General features: G+C 42.1%; 1 protein-coding gene and 1 long non-coding RNA gene across 9 annotated transcripts in view; one reads left to right on the top strand and one right to left on the bottom strand.

Moving 5' to 3' along the window:
* CHRM3 (cholinergic receptor muscarinic 3) overlaps nt 1–24983 on the top strand; it is a 522214-nt gene that overhangs the window by 483324 nt on the left and 13907 nt on the right.
* Nucleotides 16567–22981, bottom strand: LOC144338033 (uncharacterized). Its single transcript, XR_013411769.1, has 2 exons — nt 22873–22981; nt 16567–21550 (listed from the first exon to the last, which is right to left on the bottom strand). It is a non-coding gene; the product is annotated as an uncharacterized LOC144338033 (long non-coding RNA).

Here is a 24983-nt window from a genome sequence, read left to right as displayed (position 1 = left end):
TCACTTCATGAGCCTTACTCTTATTTGCTTAGCTTGGGGGTTCATCAAAGCAGGCGCATTTGCAAGAAGTCATCTACTTATTGAACAACTCTCGGGAAAAGGCATAAATGTCATTTTGTTTTCACCTTCTGTGACTCATAGTTGGTATCTTCAACAGAGAGAGCAAGTGCAAAATGTCTGGAAAAATCTCTGCGTTAGAAAGGACTTACAGAAAATAAGCAAATGTAGGTTAAAATTGCCCCATCTCTCTTTCTCTGAAACCCAGACATACACACGCAGAGTCATCCTGTTTGCTTGCAATTTTAATCTATAAAAGGTACTCACAGGTAATTTAAATTCTAGTGAATCATCCCTTTGGAACCTAATTGAAAGGTTTTTTATTTTGAAATATGAAGGCATTTTTCTTTAAAATTCTATAGGAAGTTAGGGGCTTCAGGGGAGCCAGTTTCATTTTTTAAAAGGATAAATTGGCAGTGGCACATACCTATAGTCCCAGCTAACAGGAAGGCTGAGGCAGGTGGATCACTTGAGGCCAGAAGTTCAAGGCCTGCCTGGTCAACATAGCAAGACCCTGTTTCTATCAAAAAAGAAAAAAAAAGAAAGAAAGAAAGACAAGAGAGAATAAAATAAATGGCTTTCAACTATGTGGTGAGTAAACCCTAACTGGTGAAGAATAATGTAGTTTCCTTTTAGTGAACACCTGTTACATACCAGATACTGTATACATTATTTATAACTTTCAAAACTGCTGCAAAAAGTAATATCTCCATTTTGTGGATGCAGAGACTGAGGCTAAGAGAGGTGAATTGAATTTCGTAAGGCCGTACAGCTCTGTGAGAGCATTCAAACCCAGGTGTCCATGGGCTGCTTCATGCTTCTTCTCATGAGGGGAAATATTCAGATTTTTTTGTCTTTCTACAGATAATGCCACATCCAGCCGTCCCCTTTTGGCACCAGGGACCAGTTTTGTGGAAAACAATTTTTCCACAACTGGGAGGAGAGGAGGGGGTGGTTTCTGGACGCTTCAAGTGCATTACGTTTATTCTGCACTTTATTTTGATTATTATTACATTAAAATATATAATGAAATAATTCTACAACTCACCATAATGTAGAAGCAGTGGGAGCCCTGGGCTTATTTTCCTGCCACTAGATGGTCCCATCTGGGGGTGATGAAAGACAGTGACAGATCATTAGGCATTAGATTCTTATAAGGGGCATGCAACCTAGATCCTTCGCATGTGCAGTTCACAGTAGGGTTTGTGCTCCTGTGAAAATCTAATGCCGCTGCTGATCTGACAGGAGGCGGAGCTCAGGCAGTAATGAGAGCAATGGGAAGTGGCTATAAACACAGATGAGGCTTCGCTCACTTGCCCATACTCATCTCGTAGTGTGTGGCCCAGTTCCTAAGAGACCACAGACTGGTACAGGTCTGTGGCCGGCAGCTTGGAGATCCCTGCTGTTTACAGTAATGACCATCTTCTCAGTATTTTCAATTTTATTTTATTATTTTTTTAATGAAATCTCTCTTCTTTCTCCCTCACATGCCATATATACCCATGCATTGACTCTGGGCCAGGTAGCTTGTTGGACATGAGGGCAAAGGGGATGATTAAGACCAGGCTTCTGCCCTCAGATGATTATAGGTGTTAAGGGAGGTGAGAATCAGACAGTTACAATACAGGTCAGTTTGCCACATGAGGGTATGTGCTGGTCACTCTGTAACTGCCTAGATGGGACACCACTAATTCAACCTGACAAGGAAGGGCTCCAGCAGCATCTCGCGGGGGTTGACCAGGTGGCTGTGGAGGGTAAGACAGCACTTTACAGGTCTACAGTGGCAAGTGCAGAGGTACAATAGAGAGAATGAATCCAAACTCCTTTACACCGGGGGTTTTCAAATTTAAGTTTGCCTCAGGATTGCCTGGAGAACTGGTCCAAGCATTGATTGCTGGGTATTACCCCCAGAATTTCCAAGTCAGCAGGTCTAGGGTGGGGCCCAAGAATGTGCATTTCCATTTTTTCTTAAGACAGGGTCTCACTATGTTGCCCAGGCTGGATTGCAATGGCCCGATCATTTATCACTGCAGCCTCAAACTCCTGGGCTCAAACAGTGCTCTCACTCCAGTTTCCCAAAGTGCTGGGATTACAGGTGTGAGCCAACGCACCCAGCGTGCGCATTTCTGTGAGGCTCCCAGGAGATTCTGCTGCTGCTGCTGGCCCACGGTGCAAAGCACCACCTGAAACAGCACAGGCAGATCAGCCTCTGCAGGCCATTAGACATGGCCTGTGCTTTCCAGGTTTTATCAATCTGGTATTTATATCCATGTGTTAGCTCAAAAGCCAACTTTGCCTTGCCTGTGTTTATTAAAACATCCATAAATCTGTCAGATGTCTTTCTTTCAATCTGAAAATTCCCCAGGCAAGGAAGCCATGAATCATCAAATTGAAAAGCAGGCTCCTGGGTGAACTGGCTGGACCAGGCACAGGGCACTGCTGTCCCCGCAGGCGTGAGTAGCCACAGCCCAGCAGTGCCCAGCGTGCAGAAGCCGGGAGCCATGAAAGCAAGAGAGGAGAGAGAAATGCCCTCTTCCTTCTTGTCTCTCCAGTCCCCTTAGAGAAGCACTTGCCGATCCGGAACAAAGCCAGTCAACCACGTGTCCCTCCGCGGTCACACACAGCTGGTTGCTCTGCTGCAGTGAAAGTCTCTCCCTCCCCCCAGCTATAACGACACTGGACATAGTTAAGGTTAAATCTCTTTCTGAGGGCCATGAAAATATAATGATAATTTCAAACAGCTGTTTGTTGCTATTAATTTGTATGACATTCCAGTGAGTTTGTCACCCAGACAGGCTTGTTCTGCCTGTCACACAGTGCGCCAATCACCGTGATGAGTTTTGCAGCAAAGAAAGGGTTTATTCACGAAGCAGCAAAGCAAGGAGACAGGAGAAGAGATCCCAAACCCAACTTGCCAAAGACAATGTCCCTTGCTTAGGGACATTTATAGGATAAAGGAACAAGGCAATCTGAAGCATGAGGAAGGGAAATTGGGGGTCAGCAAAGGGTGGTAATTGGTGATCTAAGTAAGTGTAGTCAAGCCCCGTGGCTCCTCATGGAACTTGTGTTTACCAAATGGAATTATTAGCATGATCTGAGGGTGGGGTTTTGGCCTGTGATATCCAGAGGTCACCCATCGAGCACTCACACAGTCCCAGTTAGAGGGCCGCTAGTCTCAGCTGGCTTGAACTGGACAAGAGCTGACCCCAAGTTCCTGAAAAAACAATGTAAGCAGCCATTACCATGATAACCTATAGTGAGAGATACTATCTCTATGGAAGCCTGTGAAGTTTAGTTACATGGTATTTGGCTATGCAACTTTAGCTATGTGGGGGTTTGTTGGAGTTTGTTTGGTTTTGTTTTAGAGACAGGGTCTCACTGTGTTGCCCAGGCTGGGTGTAGTGGCATGCTCATAATTCACTGTGGCCTCTAATTCCTGGGCTGAAGCTATCCTCCTCAGCCTCCTGAGTAGCTGGGACTATAGGTGCATGCTACCATGCCCAGCTAATTATTTTTTATTTATTTATTTATTTTTTAGTAGAGACAAGAGTCTTGCTTTGTTGCTCAGGCTGGTCTCAAACTCCTGTCCTACAAGTGATCCTCCCACCTCAGCCTCTCAAAGTGCTGTGATTATGGCTGTGAGCCGCCGTGCCCGGCCAGCCATGTAGGTTTTAAAATCAACTAGAAGCAAGCAACTAAAAGCAAGCAAGGTCATTTACATTTGGCAGGCCTAATCAGGTTAGCCTTCGGTTTCAAGTTCAGAAGAAGAAACAGCAGCAATCTTAGTTCTCAGCTGAGGAGGCTGGGGGCAAGACACTTAGTAATAAAGACAGCAGGCGGCCGGGCGCGGTGGCTCACGCCTGTAATCCCAGCACTTTGGGAGGCCGAGGCGGGCGGATCACAAGGTCAGGAGATCGAGACCACGGTGAAACCCCGTCTCTACTAAAAATACAAAAAATTAACCGGGCGCGGTTGTGGGCGCCTGTAGTCCCAGCTACTCGGGAGGCCGAGGCAGGAGAATGGCGGGAACCCGGGAGGCGGAGCTTGCAGTGAGCCGAGATCGCGCCACTGCACTCCAGCCTGGGCGACAGAGCGAGACTCCGTCTCAAAAAAAAAAAAAAAAAAAAAAAAAAAAGACAGCAGGCAAGTGCTAAGTAGAAGAATACAACCCCTGAACCAGAAAGGAGTTGGTGCCTGTTGCGAGAGCTGCCACCAGCTGGTCTCACAAGAGAAAGTGGGTAAAGGGAAAAGAAAGGGAAAGGAAAAAAATGAAATAAATGAGGAACGAAGAAAACAAAATGGCAAATCGACTGGGGCTCCAGCCACAAATGTACCTGGGTTATCATTCAGGTAATCATTGATTACCTCACCCCTTCTCTCAATCAGGTTTTCATCAAAGCTGCCTATGTCCTCAATCAATCGGAAAAAAAATCCAAATCTCCAGATTTTACCTGAATTGTACCAGGGTTCTTTCCCAAGCCAGTGACTTGGAACCCGCACTCAGCCATCTGCTTCCTATGCCCTTTCAATAACTATTTAAAGTAAGTTCTTCGAGCTTGAGCTTCACCAGTGGAAGGAAACCTTGTCAGCAAAGCCCCCAACCCCTTTAATTTCAACACTTTTTTGGTTCTTTCCTGGCAAAGCGTGACAAACAGGACCATTTGACAAGTCCCAGATCAACATAAGCACTGAGGTATTTGCATACATTGAGTTCTACAAATTTACAACTGGAGAACAACTCATTACCTCAATTTTTTTTTTTTTTTTTGAGATGGAGTCTTTCTCTTGTCACCAAGGCTGGAGTGCAGTGGTGCGATCTCAGCTCACTGCAACCTCTGCCTCCCGGGTTCAAGCGATTCTCCTGCCTCAGCCTCCTGAGTAGCTGGAATTACAGGCATCCGCCACCATGCCTGGCTAATTTTTGTATTTTCTTAGTAGAGACGGGGTTTTGCCATGTTGGCCAGGCTGGTCTCGAACTCCTGACCTCAGGTGATCCGCCCACCTTGGCCTCCCAAACTGCTGGGATTACACACATGAGCCACTGCCCCAGCCCAATGTCCTCATTTTATTTTAACCATGAGAAAAACTGAGACCTAAAGAGAACAACCACTTGCCCCAAATCATATGCCAATTAGTAGCGGTGCCGCTCTGGCATGCAGATGATTGTTAGTTCTATTTGCTTTTATTTTGTTTTGACTTAAGAGGCTTGCTAGTGATACTAGTAATAATAACAATATTCTTTTAACTCACATTGGGTGCTTACCATGTACTAGACGCTGTTCAAAATACATGTATTTTAAAGTATTCTGAATACTTCTAATGTCTTTTAATCCCAGCACAATCCTATGAGATAAGTGCTATTATCAACTTCTGTTTTACCACTTAGGTACAGAGAGAGAACACAGAGATGCAGGAAGTTGCCTAAGGTTTTTGACATCACTCTTCATGGAGATTTAGGAAAAGATGTGAATGGCATGATTGCTAACTGGCATGAATGCAATAAGAAGAGAAATTCGAAGGAAAATCTAATCTGTACTAAATTACTATAACCTACAATTAACGTATCTTTAGAATATCATGCGTGTCTGCTACTACAAGGTCATGTGACCTAGTGTTTTGTCAGAGGCCCTGAGCTGCTGGAAAGCAGGGTCTCTGCATCCCCTAAGGCAGGGCACACTGGCTGCCCAGCACGCAGTAGGTGTTCAATAAACCCATGAAGAAGTGAAATTGACATTGAGGGTGATTTATACTCCTGGAGACTCATCAGCCCGGGGCAGCTCTTTGCAGAGGAAGGCATCCCTTCAAGATGATTTGGGGATCCTCTTGCTCCAGTAGGTTCAGAAATACATATCTAAGTGTTTTCCTCTGCATGGGATATTTCTTTATAGTTCAGGAGAATTTCCTGCCTATTTCCACCCCGTCTAGTGTAGATTCTATTGAAACACACAACATTTAATCACGCACTCAATGGGATAAATGACCCTGATCCTTGACTCATCATCGTAAACTGTAAAACAAACTGATTTATCAAGAAACAACATCTCTCAGCCTTGATGTTCCTCCATCACTTATTTATTTTTCAGTGTTCAGGTTAAATGCCACCTCATTAGAGGCATCTCCTCCCCACATTATCTAAGATAGAGTCTCCCAGTTACGCACCCTTCAACGCCAACTATGTCCCTCGTTTATTTCATTTGCAGCATTTCAGTTAGGTCCATTCATGTTTTTTGGAGTTTTTTTCTAGTGTAAGGCACCTTCCATTTCTTTTGTTCATCCTAAAAGCTAGCACAGAGGCTGGCATGTTTACATTACTTATTCAGCAAACACTACTTGCTTTCTATGTGCTGAGCATTCTAACTGCTTTCTAAATTTATTTGATCCTCCCTACAACCCCACACTTAGGTACTCTTATTACTCTGCGTTTTATAGATGAGGAAACTGAGGCAGAGAAATTGAGCCTCGGCTTGAGCCGTGGGACACAAAAGTAGTATGTGTTTTTGAACCCACTAAGTCTAGTTCTTGGTTTGTGTTCAACCATTACTTTGAACAAATACACACACAGTCAGTTCGTATCTGTTGAACATCTAAATAAATAAATGAAGTATAAACGTAAGTAAAGAAACTAAGACCAAATTGTCTCCTGTCTACTGCAGCACTTCTTACATCTATGTCTATATTTATCCCCACCTCTAATCTCTTGATCTTCTTTTGAAGTATTTTTGAAAGAGCATCTCTCCTCTTAAAATTTTTCTAATGCAAATAAAAAAGCACACTGACCTAGAGTTCCAAAGGGAATATATGTATCCTATGAAAAAAGAACCCCAACAAACACCCACACACATCAGATGTAGTTTGATGATAACAGTTCTGATCTCAAGAGAATAGCCAAGCTTGCATGTTTTATGTTATGCTGACTATCGTGGGTTGAACGACGGTCGCCCAAAAAGATATGACCACATCCTAATCTCGGAACCTGTGAATGTTACCTTATTTGGAAAAAGAGTCTTTGCAGACATAATTAAGTTAAGGAGCTTGAGATGAAGAGATCATCCTGGATTATTCATGTGGGCCCGAAATCCAATAACAAGTGTCCTCATACAAGAGATACAGAGAAGAGAGAAGACAAGTAGGCAGTGTAACCTTAGAGGCAGAGATTGAATTGATATGGTTATAAGTCAAGAAATGCCCAGAGCCACTAGAAACCGGAAGGGACAAGAAATGGATTCTGTCCTAGAGCCTCTGGAGGGAGTGTGGCCCTGGAAACACCTTGATTTTGGACTTCTGGCCAGGAGAACTGGAAGAGAATCCATTTCTATTGTTTTAAACCACTCAGATTGTGGTTATTCGTTATGGCAAATACAGGAAATGAATACACTGATGCTTGAAGATTGCACTAACTGCTTCTTAAAAGTCTCCTTAACAAAGCTTTCTTGAGACTGATTTGGTTCACCTCTCCTGTATAAACATGGATGGGAAAGGGTAGGAAAAATGGCTCACCACAGACATCTTGAAATTTCTTTTTATCTCTTAGTTACTCTCACTGAACTGTGCACGCTTATACAGGCAGGTAAACTCAGCAGTTGTATGGTGCTTACTAGTAGATGTTAAATATTACTCTCCATTTTAAAAAGTCGTCAAGTTTTTAAAATATCCCTCAAAACCTTAGGAGACTAAATTCATAAGAAAGATGAACAGTGAATTCTTGTTAAGTGGCTGGTAAAAAACAAGCATAATATCGTTCACTCCCACCAATGGATGCCTTACAGATGGACAACATGAGTCATGCCGCTGGCCTTGACTCCCTTCTCACCAGTAAAGACCTTACAATCTGACTGCCTATTTAGAATCTGGGACTGATAAGAATTGGAGTTGGGGAGGTGGCCAGGAGGAATACTTGGAAAGACTTTCTAGAGCTCATTGGAGAAATTTTAACAAGCAGGTGCCTTAAAAGAAATAAAAAATAATTTACATCCTTGACCTGAACTACCTCCAAACTATCCAGTCTATCTCTTGATTGTGCAAGCAGGTGATATGGAAAACATGTGATAGTCATCTAGGACTGTCATTCTCAAACTTTAGCATGCATCCGAATCACCTGGAAGGAAGGCCTGTTAAAACATGGATTTCTGAGCCTCACACTCTGAATTTTAGTGACAGGAGGTCCAGAGTAGGGTCCAAAAATGGGCATGTCTAACGAGTAACCGGGCATGTCTAACGAGTAACCGGTTGATGATGCTGGGGTTCCAGGGACCACACCAGTTGGATGACAACTGGTCTGGAAAATTGATGAGTCAAGTATATAGTGATCTAATGAAGATAGTTGGCTTATTGACAGATATTTGGGCTCCTTCTTGTACTGAGAGCAATTATCAGTATATTTTTTGTCTTCAGGTAAGTTTGTTGGATGACAGCTTCGGTGCCAAACAATGACTTTCTGCAATATGTACTTCGGCGACGCATTCATTGTGTTTTGATCACGGGCACACCTGTTCAGTGCTTCCCATATACAGCAACCAAGCCATTAATCCTCCCTAAATTCCACACCTGCAATAACCTTCCCCTTAAATGTCCCATCCTTAAAGGAATCTTTAAGTCTCCACTAGGTCATTCTAATAAGTGGAAGGTGACACTAAACTAAATAGGTAATGATCCCAGGGCACTGGGTGCAAATATTTTTCCTAGGTCATTCTCCTTGTCTGATGTGTCACGTGGGAATCCACCTTTCTCTGATGCCTCACTGGCTTATTGAGGGCGAGGGTAATGAAAATGCGCTGGGAGTTATTTCTAAGTGTTAGTGTAGCTACATCTTTAGTCTAAATGATCAACCACATTCTGTTAAAATATTTAATGCCACATAAGCTGCTCCCCTAATTTCTTATAAATGTGCTTCTAACTTCAAGCCAATGAAAGGCACATGGTGGTGATATTTTTGAGAAAGCAGAGAAGAAAAGAATGAATCCTGGTGGTTGTTGAGACAGAATCTGAGCCTCGAACTTCATTTTTTCTCGTACCCAAACCTTGGTGAAACAACAGAGAAAAGTATTGGGCTGCAATTGTAGGCAGCACAAAAGCAAACCTTGAGTCATGGATGACCAACCAAGGAGGAGTCCCCTTGGGAGGAGGAGGTGCCAAAGACCAGTGATATGGCCGTGGGTTATGTGCACTGAAGGTTTCCAACCCTGATGGATATGGATTCTAATTTAAAATATCACAGGGAAGAAAAAAATAGACGTTCCCATGGCAACATTTTCTCAGGGCCAGCTCTTCTGTCTTATTATCATATCTTATTTAAATATTTCCTGGAATCAGTTTAAACTTAATCCCTCTGTGTGTCTTCTATTTTCAGTGGCCATGGAGAGCGTAACATCTGGTCAGAGGTTTTCCTTAAATAAATTGTATAATTGTAGGCAAGTCCATCGATTTCCATATGTTTGCTTGTGCTTACAATAGCTGCAAATCTAATATCATGTAAAAATTTCATTAACATTCGTTTCCAGATCTCTAATTAAGAATTTTAAGTTAGCTAAATCTAACATTCCTTCAGGAACTGCGGTAGACACCTGCCTGCAGCTGGATAGGGTACCATTTGTCACAACGTATGCTGTGTTCCAGCCCGGTTCCAAAGAGCATTACTGGGTTTCTCTGTGAACCACATTGTGCCAGATACTTGGAGAACAACCCTCCATAAATGTTCCTTTGACATGTGATTTTTATCAAAGCGACCTCTTCTTTGTTATTCTTTATCATATCACTCACAGAAATTAACGTTTCTCTCCTCCACCACCCTCCCATAATGTTTATTTGTCCTGATTTGTCTCTTTGCCTTCCTTAAACAACTGCTTTCGTGACTCAGAATTCATTAATGTTCCTCGTGTTTCCAGCTGGGGTCCTTTACGTTGTAGGCTGTGCACTGATATCAGCTTGCCAGCAGAGAGAATCCACTTTCTTTTTTCTTATTTTTCCCTTTTTTGAATGCGATAATTTGGTGGCATGTCATGGGAACTCATGAGTGCTCAAAAAACTTTTTTGAGACAGAGGCTTGCTCTGTCACCGAGGCTGGAGGGCAGTGGGGCGATCTTGGCTCACTGCAACCTCCACCTCCTGGGTTCAAGCTATTCTCCTGCCTCAGCCTCCTGAGTAGCTGGGATTATATGCGCCCACCACCATGCATGGATCATTTTTGTATTTCTAGTAGAGATGGGGTTTCACCATGTTGGCCAGGCTGGTTTTGAACTCCTAACCTCAAGTGATTTCCTCCAGCCTGCCCTTGCCACCCCGACCTCAGTCTCCCAAAGTGCTGGGATTACAGGTGTGAGCCATGGTGCCAGGTCTTCAGACAACTTTAAAATCTAGTTAAACCTTCAGAAGCGATTTGTTGGGATAAGTTACACCTGGGCAAGTTGAATTTCCTTTTTCATCAGAGCTAACAGCATTTTTTTTGCATCTGTTGAGATGTTTTTGAAGAGCATATCATTACTTCTAAGTACATGAATATGCCTATCTTTAGTTATTCAATATACAAAATTTTTTAAAGTGTCGGTTGCTCAACTATAACCAGATCATCTAGATTTTTATTGAAATCCAAAGATTTACTCTGAAGCTAATAAAGCTAAAGCTTCAAGGGACCCCTGAGGGATAGAGGAGCAATGGTATTTTATATTCATAATTTTGTATTTATTTTATTAAAGGAAAGGCAGCAAAATGTATAAGCTTCAGTTTCCACAAAGCTTGCATCTGTCCCTGATTTGTAATATATTGAGATACAAATCTTATAAAAGGCCTTTTCTCTCATAGCCTGGTTTTATAGTTGAGTTACTTGTTTAAGTGGTGGTCTTGATGGTTATTGTGGTATTTATCTCTGGAGAGAAATGCATTCTGACACCAACACTCATATATCAATAAGAATGGCAATGAATTTGGGAGGCCAAGGCAGGACGATTACTTAGTCCAGGAGTTCAAGACCACCCTGAGCAACATGGCAAAACCCCATCTCTACAAAAAATGCAAAAAGGTAGCCAGGCATGTTGGTGCACACCTGTAGATCCAGCTACCCCAGAGGCTGAGGTAGGAGAGTCACCTGAGCCTGAGGAGGTTGAGGTTGCAGTGAGCCGTGATTGCACCACTGCATTCCACACTCCAGCCTGAGTGACAGAGAGCCTGTCTCAAAAAAAAAAGGAAAAAAGAAGAAGGACAACATAGCAAGACCCTGTCACTGCAAAAAAACATTTTTATGGTTAGCCAGGCATGGTGGTACACACCTGTAGTCCTAGCTACCCAGGAGGCTGAGGCAGGAGGATTGCTTGAGCTCAGTCCAGGAGGTTGAGGCTGCAGTGAGCCATGATCGCACTACTGCACTCCAACCTGGGCCACAGAGTGAGACCCTGTCTCAAAAAAAAAAAGTGGCAATGAAAAATAGACTGAATTAGGTGGGATCACATAGCATTGCATCAATTCTGATGCAATTGCCCGATGCCTTCATGGGGAGAAACCAAGTAATATGTTAATCAACCTCCCTGAACAATTAAGTTTCATCAGTAGTGTCCCAAACCCAGGTTTGCTAATTGCTTAGTGTTAAGGGAAGGAATGTGGGGATCTTACTGCTGCTTCTTCTATCATGTAAAACCCACTCAAAGAATTCAGTCCACCTCTGTTGTTGGCTCTTATCCATGGTTTATGCAGACTGGTTAATCAAGCTAAGTCAGCAACGGAGGGCAACCAAGTACACTGTCATCTCCATAGTGGGCTGGTAATGATACTCCAGTCCATTTGAAGCAGCCTCATTGTCTGGGGTGATACCCAAGGTTCATTGTCTCATGGCCAGGGAAGTCAAGGATGCAGACACACACAGAGTGAAGTAAAGAGGAAGTTTAACAGATGTAAGAAAGAGAACAGCTCTCTGCTGGAAAGAGGGGTCCTGGAGGAATGGATCCCTGGATCCACAGTGAAATGCAGGGGGATTTATAGATGCCTGGTGAGGAGGTGGTGTCGGATTTACACAGGGCACGGAAGATTGGTTGGGCCAGTTGTGCCATTTGCTTAGGGCACGAAAAACTGGCTAGGACTAGGTGCCCTATTTGCATAGGGGTCCATTTCTGGTAGCCCCCACCTTAATCTTTTGTTTTGCAGGTAGGTTTTCTGCCTGACCTGTGCCATGTTGTCCCTCCCTTTACTGTACACGTGGTAACACAAACAGGGAAGATGGAGCCTCCATGTTGGACTTGCCTGGCCCCCAGGTAGCCCTTTTCTATTGGCACAGCTGCCAGCATTCCCCTGTACAAGCTTCCAGCTTCCTTATCTATGTTTGCAGCTCCATTTTTCAGGCTGCTTTTTATTAGAAAAAAAAAAAAAGATTTCTTGGGCTGCTTTTTGTTGAAAGGGAAGCTCTGCCAAGGACTCTTTCACACTATCTGACTAAATAATTTCTTTCTACCTCCTGTATCACATTCACTTTATCAGCGGTTCGGGAGAGATGGTGTTTCAGCCAGTCAGTCCCGGGCTACCACACCTGGGCTGGGATGGGCTGAGGCTGTGCTTATGACCTCTGTCGGAAATTTAACCAATTCTAAATGACAGTCTTGCAGAGAGCATCAGGCATAATGATGGTGAGAGAGAAAGATAATGCTTGCCTCAAGGAGTATAGTGTACATTTCAAAGGGCCTCTGGTCTTGGCGGTTTCTGGTATACATCTGTCACAGAGTACAGAGGAATCAAATCTGTGTTGAATGTAGAACTGGAAATGTATGAACATAACAATAATCACATGGTTAATGCCAGTCACAAGAGGACCCCACAGTGGTGTAAGTTAAACAAATGGAGAGCCAGGCATGGTGGCTCACGCATGTAATCCCAGCACTTTGGGAGGCCAAGGCGGGTGGATCACCTGAGGTCAGGAGTTTGAGACCAGCCTGACCAACATGGAGAACCCCATCTCTACTAAAAATACAAAATTAGTCAGGCCTGGTGGGGCATGCCTGTAATTTCAGCTACTCGGGAGGCTGAGGCAGGAGAATCACTTGAACCTGCGAGGCCGACATTGAGGTGAGGCTGCAGGAGGTGAGGTTGCAGAGAGGAGGCAGAGGTTGTGGTGAGCTGAGATCATGCCTTTGCACTCCAGCCTGGGCAACAAGAGTGAGACTCCATCTCCATCTCAAAAAAAAAAAAGGAGAGAGAGAGTGTGTGTTTTAGTTTTAGAGTTTGGCATACACAGTCCATTTCCTAGTACTGCTAGTTAACTAGTCAAATGCTCCTCGGGCAAGTTTCCTCTTAACCCCTCTGAGCATCAGTGTCCTCATGCATACTATCAAGAATAATGTCTGAATTACTGAATTATTATAAGGATTTAACCTAATGAATATATATGTCATATATTGCAGGACGCACAGCAGGCACTCAAAATATGGTGGGCAGTACCAACTATTATAGGGTTGCTTATACTTTGGGTCATATTGTACATCCTGAAATATCACTGTTCAGCAACGTTCATAGCACTGTACATGGTGCAGTGCAACTTCAAATATTAACACAATAAGACATGTTGAATCTTCCACTCGCATCATAAAGATTATTAAATCATTTGAATCTGGGAGTTGGCAATTGCAAAAAAGAATTCCTTTGGAGAAGCTTGTCCACTCCTTTGCAGCATATTAATTCTGTAAAGTGTTTGATGCACGTTGTCATCGGTAAGATCCAATTGATAATGTTTGCCACAGATAAGGACTTCATCACATCTCAGCCACTGAATTATGCGCCCTTCATATAAGATCCCAGGAAAGGGAAAGACAAGCTTTACAGGATGAAATCATCTGCACTGGTAGCCTACGTGTACGCAGACAGTTTGCAATCAGGTGTATATGGTTCTAAATTGTCTACTTACTGCCTGTATATCCATATGTGCCCCTTTCTTGTCCTCAGGGAGCCTAGAGGTGGGTGGGGAAAGATGACACATCTGAACTTATCAGGGCAAGGGACTTTCTATGCTGAGATCCTCATGCACACCCCAGGCAGCCAGAGTTCTATCGCCCAGAGGTGGTGCAATGTAGGGGTTTTCTAAAAATAGTTCCAGGCACCTAACCTCAGCATTCAACCTGCACTTAATTTTTGTTTTTATTCATAAATTTCAGTATAATTTCTTTTTTTCCCTCTGAATAAATCTTTCCATTTGTATTGCTTCCACATGCTAACTGAAAAATGACTAGGTTCAAGAGTTTGCAAAAGAGAGCTTTAGTTCCCATAAAGAGTTGCACCTTGAGGGTGGCCGTTCTGACAGGCTAAGAAGCATAACTTCCTGTCAGAAGCAAAACACACAAAGGGAACAGGAATTTCGCTGAGTAGGGTGGCCTAATATACATATTTAATAAGCTATAGTAAGTGTCATGAATATTTATGAAGGGAGAAATGTACACGCATGCACAATTGAGCTTCATGCCCCTTCGTGGGTCCTATATACAAAAAATGGCAGCATTAGCATGACCTGAAGGTGGAGTTTCCAGCCCTCTGGCGTCAAAAGGTGAAGCAGGGGACACGAAAACCCTCACACACATTCTCCATAGACTGGCCAGAGCCACTCCATGGTAGATGGTCCTTTATCAGGCAGAGAAGGAGGGGTAGCATCGGGGGTTGGTGGATATCAGAGTGGAGTTTGAAAGGGATGGTTTCTGTTCAGCCTTAAGGGAAGAAATCTTCATCCTAGTTATTGAGGGCAGGGGTATAGCAAGGTGTGTCTCATCTATCCCATCACAGCCGAGAACTCAGTGTTCAAGGTCACCCTCGGGTCCCTTTGGCCAAGACATGGTCTGTTCAGTCAAGTAAGAGGCTTAGAATTTTATTAGCTTACAGACACTTTTGGTGTTTAGTTTTTTCAATCATAGTCCTCTCATGTTTTAGAATAAGGATTCGCACTGTTTTGTTTGACTGGCTCAACTTTATTCCTTTGGCCCTTTGTTTTTAATCCCAGAGAGCCAGAACTAATAGTGATATGAGCTTTAGTTTCCATTTGGTTTCAGGAAATTCAAAACAAGAGATCATTGTTTTCTAATATTTAAGTATATAGGCTGTGCCAAAGTAAACATTTTATTATTATTTTATTTTGATTCTTGCAGTTTCTGTACTTATTGTTTCATTTTCACAGATAGGTGGTACTTTCATTAAAATAATCTTTTATTCTTGTGTATCAAATTTTAAAAATTTAATTTATATTTTATGATTTAATCAAAATCTGCAAATGACCTTGGAGTTTATTGTTTTAATAAAAATGTTCCTTGAGCTCCTGATCCATCTTAAACTTCATTGCAATCCTTGCATATTTATTAATTATTTGATTTTATACAGTTTTATGATGTGGGACAGATGGTTGATGACTAGCTCCTTTGACACTGATAAAATGAGACATGCAGCTTTCACTTTTTACTAAAATTATAATAGATCTAGTGGGGGAAAATGAATCTAGAAACTAGCTATTTTTTTTTTCAAAGTATCTTAGATTTGTATTGGCCTCACTGATGCTGAGCTCTGCAACTTTCACTTAAAAGAGTCTTCAGCAAACACAGTGTCTCATGCACCTTCCTGTCCTGGAAATCCTATTTTAGCCAAGGACATAATGTGCCCACATCTGAACCTTGGACAGTGTCTCTTTATGTTTTGGGGTTATTTTTAAAGTGTGTGTGACATATAGATGTATTTGCACTGAATAGGAAAGATGTCCACAATATATTGTTTAATGAAAATAAAAAGCAAGCTAGAGAACATAATACATATTGGAGGCTTGGGAATAAAATCTTGGATCAGATGGCTTTGGTTTCAGTCTTAACCCTGGCTTCCTAGGAGCTGTGTGACACTGGCCCCATCTCAGAACCTCTCTGTGTCTTCATTTTCTCATCTAGTGACTAAAAACTAGACTCAACTCACAGGATCCCAGTGAGGATGAAATGAATTAATATGTGTACACACAGCGAACAGTGCCTGGCACACACTGCGTGTTTAAAAATATGCGTTTGTCATTTTGCAAAAGAACACATTTTGGAAGAATATATCCATTCATCTAACAAATATTTACTTAGTAAACTGCTACCAGGGATTACCTCTAGGGCATGGGAATGAGAAAGGCAACGGCAAGAGGACTGAGTTTCTGCTTCATAAGCTTAGCTATTGTTTTACAATTTTGCTTGTTCATGGAAGATCTGCTTACGAGGACAGAGATGAGGAAACAGACCTGAGAGCCAGCCTGTGTGTGTGGCATCCTGCATCTGCATTTACAGTCAGCCGTGTGACTTGGGACAAGTCTTCAACTCCTTGGCGCATCCATTTCTTCACACTTAAAGTGGAAATCATAACAGTCCCCACCTCGTATGGCTATTGTGTGGATGAAATGAGTCAGTACATGCATTTCACTTAGAAAAGCATTCTGTTCCTGGAAGGACAGAAGTGATTGGCAGCTGTAGCAGTAGCAGAGGAAAGGGTAGGGTCAAAATCTGCAATGCCCTGAGGTTTTCATGATGTTTGTCTTTGAAATCATTAAAAAAAAAAAAAAAAAAAAAAAAAAGAATTTAGAAAACATGTCCCTGAAAAAAACAATAGGAATCCAAATGAAATTGTGGGCTTTTTTCTCATTTCCATAATTTCCTAATTTTCCCACTATAGTTTTTAATCCCTTAGCCATGTATAAAGTCCTTTGCTGAGTATCTTACCCAGTTTTTCCTGTTGGTGAGGTTTTTCCACTTTGTATCTTATCTCTTTCTTCACCTCCTCCACTTTGCCTTCTTCTTCTTCTTCAGTAGAATTCGCTTTGATCTTAAGGGTCTTTTGCTCTCATCTTGTTGGGAGGAATCACAATGACTGTCTTTTCCTGGCCAGATTTGCTTTTCTGAGAAACACTGATGACTAATAAAGTCATAGGCATCAAATATAGATCCACTAAACATTTTATCTACTAAGGAACCACTTTATTTTCATCACAGTTGGAGATTCTAAGACAGATTTGGAAACTCAGTAAACGAAGGAAAAGGAAAAAGTCTTTTGATACTGTCTTCAAGGGATTAACAACCTAATAGTAAAATAAAAACGTATGTACTTAACAAGGGATATTTCAAATATTCAAGCAGGGATGGGCATAGGCGCAAATGGATGCCTTGTGGTGGCCGCCTTGCCGGCATGCCCCAGGGACCTCAGCTATGAGTGTGTGCAGGAAGCGGGAGAGAAGATTCCCATTTTATTTATTTGTTTATTTTTATTTTTTTAGATGGAGTCTCATGCTGTCATTCAGGCTGGAGTGCAGTAGCACAATCTCAGCTCACTGCAACCTCCGCCTCCCGGGTTCAAGCGATTCTCATGCCTCAGCCTCCCAAGTAGCTGGGATTACAGGCGTGTGCCACCACACCCAGCTAATTTTTTGTATTTTTAGTAGAGACGGGGTTTCACCATGTTGTCCAGGCTGGTCTCGAACTCATGCCCTCAAGTGATCAGCCCGCCCTGGCCTCCCAAAGTGCTGGAATTACAGGCATGAGTCACTGCACCCAGCCGAGAAGCCTTCCATTTATAAAGCTTAACACACCCATGTGTCAGAGGCTTCACCTACTGTTTCACTGAATCACTTAACAACCATACGGTGTTACTAGTCTTAATTTTCTAGTGTTGCACAGAGGATCCCAGAGCTTTAATCACTAACCTGCAGTCTCACGGCTCATAAGTGAGGAGCCAGGACACAAATTCGGGCTGTCTAGCACCTTGCAGGACCCCCTGGTGCCTTCAGTATATGGCAAACATTCACTGCCCTGGAAGATAAGTTCAAGGGCAGCAAGAAACAATTACAGAACAATTTCTGTATTATGTGATGCCAGATTGTGTCCATGAGCGGACGGACGTTTGAAGGGAGGATGTGTTTGTGGAGAGCTCACTGCTTTTTCTGTGCAGCAGCAGAGGTTGAAGCAGTTCCACGACAACCGCCCGGGTATAGAGCGATGCCCTTCTCTCCCGGCCGTACCTCCTACCTGTCCTGAAAGATGCATTCCACTGAATTCTTTCATTTCTTGAGTGCAGCCCTCCTGAATGTCACTGAGAGAGTTTGTGAGAAAGCCCAAATTTGTTTCTCAGTCTTCCTTTCAGCTGCCTCTGGAGCCCCCAGTCCTCTGCTCTCCATCCTTCCAAGTTACTGCTCATCAGACACAACCTCCATTCCTGCTCTCTTACCTTTTCTCAAAGTTTGCTTTCTTGAGCCCTTCTGTTACTGGTTCTCCCATCCAAAGTGTAACTATTACAAATTGTTCTACTCTATGGACACATACATGCATACATTTATTACAGCACTGTTCACGATAGCAAAGACATGGAGTCAACCTAAATGCCCATCATCAATAGACTGGATTTTTTAAAAATGTAGAACACATACACTGTGGAATACTATGCAGCCATGAAAAATGAGATCATGTCCTTTGCAGCAACATGGATAAAGCTGGAAGCCATTATCCTAAGCAAAGTAACACAAGAACAGAAAACCAAACACTGCATGTTCTCATTTATAAGTGGGAGCTGAACATTGAGTACACATAGACACAAAGAAGGGAACAACGTATACCAGGGCCATACATGAGTGTGGAGGGTGGGAGGAGGGAGAGGATTGAAAATCTCCTATTGGGTACTATGCTTATTACATAAGTGTAAAAATAATCTGTACACCAAACCCCCCACAACACACAATTTACCTATATAACAAACCTGCCCATGTACCCCTGAACCTCCAAGTTAAGAAACAACAACAACAAAATGTAACTACTCATCTCAATTAAAACAGAGTAGAGGCAATCATTCTAGGTCTGCTCTGGGAACGACATTATGCTATTCTCAAGGCACAACCTTGAGTAGGTGAAGATGAAAGTGTCCCTCCAGGGGTCTGTGCTGTCCCAGAGACACAGTGAAATGCTCTGTGAGGTAACAGGAATATGTACAGAGTGCATCGGGGACACTGGGAGTTAGCTTCACATGAATTCTTCCGTCTGTTTGGAATGCTGTGCCCGCTCTTGACTGCATGGCAGCTTGGAGTCTTTTTTTTTTTTTTTTTTTTTTTTTTTTTGAGGCAGAGTCTCGCTCTGTCACCCAGGCTGGAGTGCAGTGGCCGGATCTCGGCTCACTGCAAGCTCCGCCTCCCGGGTTTGCACCATTCTCCTGCCTCAGCCTCCCGAGTAGCTGGGACTACAGGCGCCCGCCACCTCACCCGGCTAGTTTTTTGCATTTTTTAGTAGAGACAGGGTTTCACCATGTTAGCCAGGATGGTCTCGATCTCCTGACCTCGTGATCCGCCCGTCTCGGCCTCCCAAAGTGCTGGGATTACAGGCTTGAGCCACCGCGCCCGGCCCAGCTTGGAGTCTTATTCCTCAAGACTCACAAAATGTCCTTATCTTTGTTACTGCCACATCAACTCAAGCAAAGCTAATCATCTATACTGCTCCTTCCACTGCAATTATTTTGTTTAGTTGGTGGCATGGCCAACAAGTGGTTTTCCAGAACCAGAACCACACCCCCAGTCTAAGTCTTGCAGGAAGTACTCAAACACATTTACTGTGTGAAATAACGACTGAAGGGTTGAACACATGAATATAAGATTCCTTTTGTGCTGGGTGAGTGAAGAATGTGATTTCCAGAGAAGTGGGACCTGATTCTCGAAGAGATTTAGAGTTTGCCTCATTAATAAGTATCAGGACATTTTCCAGGTTTTCCTGAAAAACACAAAGCTACATTTTTCTGGGTCTGTAAGATCTCTCTTTATAGCAGGGTTTCTCAGCCTCCACACTATCAACATCTTAGCAGCCTTAATTCTTTGTCGGGAGATGTCCTGTGCGTTGTGGGATGTTTATCAGCGTTGATAGTGTCTACCCACTAGATGTCAGTAGCACATTCTCCCCAGGTTGTGACAAGAAAAGTGGCTCCAGACATTGCCAGAAATCCCCTAGGGCAGAGTCACCCTGGGTTGAAAACCACTGCTTTATACTCAACAAATGTTAGCTCTTGTTAGGCATGAAAAAGACCTTGCTATAAAGTCAACCAGCCAGAGAAAATTATTGAATTGATTTTACCATTTTTGAGAATCGGCTGTGGGCCAGTCAGGCTATACTGGGTGCTTTATACAGATTCTATTTAATCCTCAAGTATTATAATCCTCATTTTGCAGATGAGGATGTAGGATCAGAGTGCCTAGGAATGTGCCCACATGGCAGAATGGGGTGTATTTCTTGGCCCTAACATGCTATGGCAGGTCTTAGCTGTTTAATGCATGTCTCCCACATTGCTTCTACTCTCTTTGCAAATACACAGTTCTATCTACATGTATGAGTTGGGACGTGCAAATAGGCTGAAGTTCGAAGGGAAATCAGATGTGTGGAACGTGTCCAGATATAAAATTAAATACTCTGATAAATACGGACCTTGAATTAAAAAGTGATCATGAGTCTAACTTAATCATGAAAGCATAAATATTAAGCCAAAGGAATTTTCTTCACCAGGTGTCCTTTCAGTACATAAACTGACGTATTAGAAATAGTTAGTCCAAATGACTGTTTTCACTAGATTTTTCATCGGAATGACTTCCACAGTCACATTAGACTGGCTGGTATTTTAAAAGCATTGTTTATCCTGTACTATAAAAGCACAGTATTAAAAACATATAATAATAAGTACATCGCTACAATGTTGAAGAATCATCAGTAAATCTGTTTGTGGTGGAACAGAATCCAGCTGCACTCTTTCCCTGTTTCTCTCAGAAAAGAAAACTTCAGCAACAAGGAGTCTGCCCTTTCCAGGTGAAGGGGTCATACTAATATTTAACAAGAACCACTCACGTGTGCTTTTCACTTCGTGCCATTTCTCTAGATATTCTAATGACAAAAGGTTGTAGACTTGAGAGTACTAATGCAAGTAAACATCAGTCCAATCTAGGTTTTTGGTTTTGAGGAAAAACTGTGTTATTTCAACAGCTACTGCTACACAAAAGAGTTCCTGATGCAAATCCTTTTCCAAGCATCCTGCGTTTTTGTTGTCAAGGTCCATATTTATCAAATCAGGTAAAAATCCAGGAAAGGTGGCAACCAAGGGAGGAGGCAGCATGATACATCAACTTTCTTAGGAAAAAAAAAAAAATCTCCTTTCTAAATAGAATTTTGTTCCGGTTTTGGCGTTCAGAGATGTTTTGTTCACAATAAGAGCCATTGCTCCATATTAGGTAACATCTTTCCCCCTTGCAGCTTGAAATGAATATCAAGAGCCAGGTTCACAAGTTGGATTCCCTTTAAAGACACGTTTGATTGCAAAGCTTTGTTGACAGTGTTTGATATCCTCCCCGAGCTGCATGACTGAGCTAAGCTGAAGTTCCCGGTCACCAGCGTGGGGAATGGGCAGCTGCTTCAGTGCCTGCTGGCAGAGGCTGTTCTCCGAGTCTGTTTTGCCACCTAGTGGCTTGATGTGGTATTTCCATTCACCGGATAGTTTTAAAAGTCATTTTAGCCGTTGAACGCTATAGTGAATTACGGCGGAAAACAGAGACACTCTAAGCAAAGAAGGCAGTCAAAGAGAGACGCAAAACAAGCCCTGAAAAATGAAGCAGACTGGATTATAAATAGGGAAGAAGCACTAAATAGCTGGTCTGAGAAAAAACTGCTCGGCTGTATGTTGCAAAGATATTTTGGGTTTTTCCCGTATCATTAGTTAAAAATAATAAAAACAATTATACAGGTAGAATTAATCTAGACATCTAGAAAATTTACACGTTTTTAATCAGTTCAGTAGGTTTAAAAATCGAGAGCCCTCAAACATTTTTCCCAAATAGGTACTGCCTGGTTGGCTCAGAGGACATGAAATGAGTTTGTCTCCTTGGAATTCATTATAACCAGATGCCTCACACGTATGTTGGCCTTGTCAGTTTCTGTAAGCAATTTCGCATGTATTTTCACACTGGATATTTACACGTTTTTACATTTTCTAAAGTTACCTATAGATTTTACAGACTTGTAACCCCAGAAAAGTTATTTTTTGCCATAACTAGGGGGAAGAAGGCAAATTTCCCAGAACTAACCTTCAATTTCTCCTAAGCTCTGTACTGTCAATTTTTTTTGGTTTTTTTCACATTTTTTGTTTCACCCTCTTCTTTTAAATATTAATAAAAGATGTCAAAATATCCACTGCAGTGGCTTTCCAACATTATTCAACACAAAATACATTGTATGTACCTCACCACTATAGACATAATTTTATATGTGTGTGTATGTAGAGCAAAAATTTAATGAAGTGTGATTGTCATTATGTGGTATGTATTCTGATATATCCTATTCAATTTGCTGTATGTTTTTTTCTTTTTTAATTCTCATATTGACCCACTAATTGGCTCTTGCACTTTGAACTCAGTGTGTGTGTGTATATATATATACACACATATATATCTGTTGAATTTAATGTGTGTATATATACATATATACGTATATATACATACATATATACACATATACTTATATATACACACATATATACATATGTGTATGTATATACATACATATATATGTATACACACACACATATATATACACACACACCAAGTTCAAAATGCAACAGCCGATTAGTGGACCAATTAGTGTGTGTGTGTGTAATGTGTGTATGTATATATATAGTGTATATACATAGTAAGTTCAACATGCAATGTATATATACACCAAGTATATAGGTATAGTAAGTACATAGTATATATACACTATATAAGTATACTAAGTATGTGGTATATATACACTAAGTATATATACATACACATAGATGTAACTACCCCACAAAGGCACTCATGGTACCCACGGGGAAGATCTTGCTCAGTTTTCCACTTCTTACCTGAGCTCTGGTGCCTGGAACGGTTCAGTAACCATTCCCTGAATGTTCCACCCACAATCTGGCAGGGAGGGAGCCTGCTCTGACCCCAGAGAGGAGCCAGGCACCTGCCCCTGCTCTGCACCTACCTGACCATGCCCTGAGCCCTCATGCAGGCTGCATTCCTAGAAATCCTGCCTGGGATTACTTATAAAATGCGAAGATCACTGGGCTGACAAGAATCTCTGTTCCCACCACCTGTTTCTTCCTGAGCATTAAAAGGAAAGGCTTCCCATAGGTCTCCTCACCAGTATCATTCAATTCAATGAGTGTAGACTATGAACTCCCTTGACTCAAAATATCCTAACACTATGGAATATAGGCTGTTGAGTCAGGATGAGGAAGGAATATTAAACATAGAAATGATACCTTCTACTCAGAAAATCACCATCAACTGAGGGCTCTTAGCCCAGGATTATCATTGCTTCATTTGGGTCTGACCTGCAGACCTGATTCTCAGGAAGTTACATATTATCTGTGAAATAATAGATATACCTGAAGTAAAACATTTGACAACTCTTGTTTCTAATAAGTATTTTTAGATATTCTTTTTTTTTTTTTTTTTTTTTTTTTGGAAGTCCTTATGACCTGCTGATCAGTTTCTCCTCACGTCATCCTGTGTACCGACAGGACCTCCATTGCTGAGCCTCCAGAGAACAGTCCCTTTAATGAGGCTGTGGCCCCAAGGCCTGGGAGAAGGTCATAGAAAATGTTCGAAGGAAGATGGGGGTAGGTGGGAGAAATCTTGTTTCCTGGCCCTGTAAGGACACTGTCTTCCTTGATAAAGCTGGGTACAGTCTTGATAGGAATAGATTGGGGAGCACTAGGAATGTACCTCACCTGGGCTGTGGAGAAAAGACAGTGGACTCAGAAGAGGCATGGCAGGTGCTGAATGTCCCTTGGAGGAACAAAGGCAAGAAAGGCCCCCTACAGCAATGAGGGGAGAAAATCCACAACCCAGAGAACTAGGATTTCTTGTGTGTGAGATAATACGTTGCTAATTTACATATAAAGTGTGTATAATATTTTTACTCCATCTTATTCAGGCGAGCAAGACCAGTAGTTTCATTTTTGTGTAATTTGCCTCGAAGCTGCCTGTTGAGGCCCCATTCTGCATAGCAAATCACCACAAACTTAGCAGCTTACAATCAGATTTCCTGTCCAGAGTCTCAGCACCGAAATCAAGGTGTTTGCCCTGCTGAGTTTATGTCTCAGGCAAGACTAAGGAAGAATTCATTACAACAGGCATTCAGGTCGTCGATGCTTCTGCCACAGTGACCCACTGACCTCTGAGCAGCTGCCATCTCTGGGCACCAGGCAGGAGGGCATGAGGCACGCGTCGTCTTTGAGTCTGATCAATATTATCAGATGCGACCTTTTTCTTCTCCAACCTTCTCCGCATTTAAAAGCAACAGCAGGGTGGAGGGCAAGATCCCCAGCCCTCCTTGGTGACCATCACCAATATCTTCCCCCTTTCAAGTCTCTTCTTCACTTCCTTCTGGCTTTGGAAACTTTGGGAATTTTTTTTCTCATTTGGGACATTACAGATGAAGTCTTCTTTGTCCATCACCCTCAATCCTATTTATCTTCCTCCTCCAAAATACCACTGCTAATAGATGATTTACATGTAGATGTTTCTATCCTTTTATGACAATTTTAATTACATTAATATACTAAAGGTGGTATATGTCTATATGTCTATATACAACCTTTAGTATATAGGCATGCACAATCTTTAGTGTACTATTGCTGTGTTTCATTGTAAACTGAATTTTATCATGTTGTATTTATCCTCCCACAACTTGCCTTTCTTACTTCACAAGTATTTTTAGACGGTTATAAGTTAATATATATCGAGTTGATTGCCTTTTTCTGCTGCATAGTATTCCCTTTTATGAATGACCTCATTTTTTAATTCATTTCAAAACAAATGAATGGTCTTATAGATTTTCCTCATTTTTGTCATAAAAATAAACGCTTCAGTTAATAGCCTTGTGCATGTCTCCTTGTATACATACGAACGCAATAATTTCTAAAGGGTA

Source organism: Macaca mulatta, chromosome 1 (assembly GCF_049350105.2).
Source record: "Macaca mulatta isolate MMU2019108-1 chromosome 1, T2T-MMU8v2.0, whole genome shotgun sequence".
Lineage (NCBI taxonomy): Eukaryota > Metazoa > Chordata > Mammalia > Primates > Cercopithecidae > Macaca > Macaca mulatta.
The sequence above is the reverse complement of the archived record's forward strand: the minus strand, read 5'-3'. Positions and strand labels throughout refer to the sequence as shown.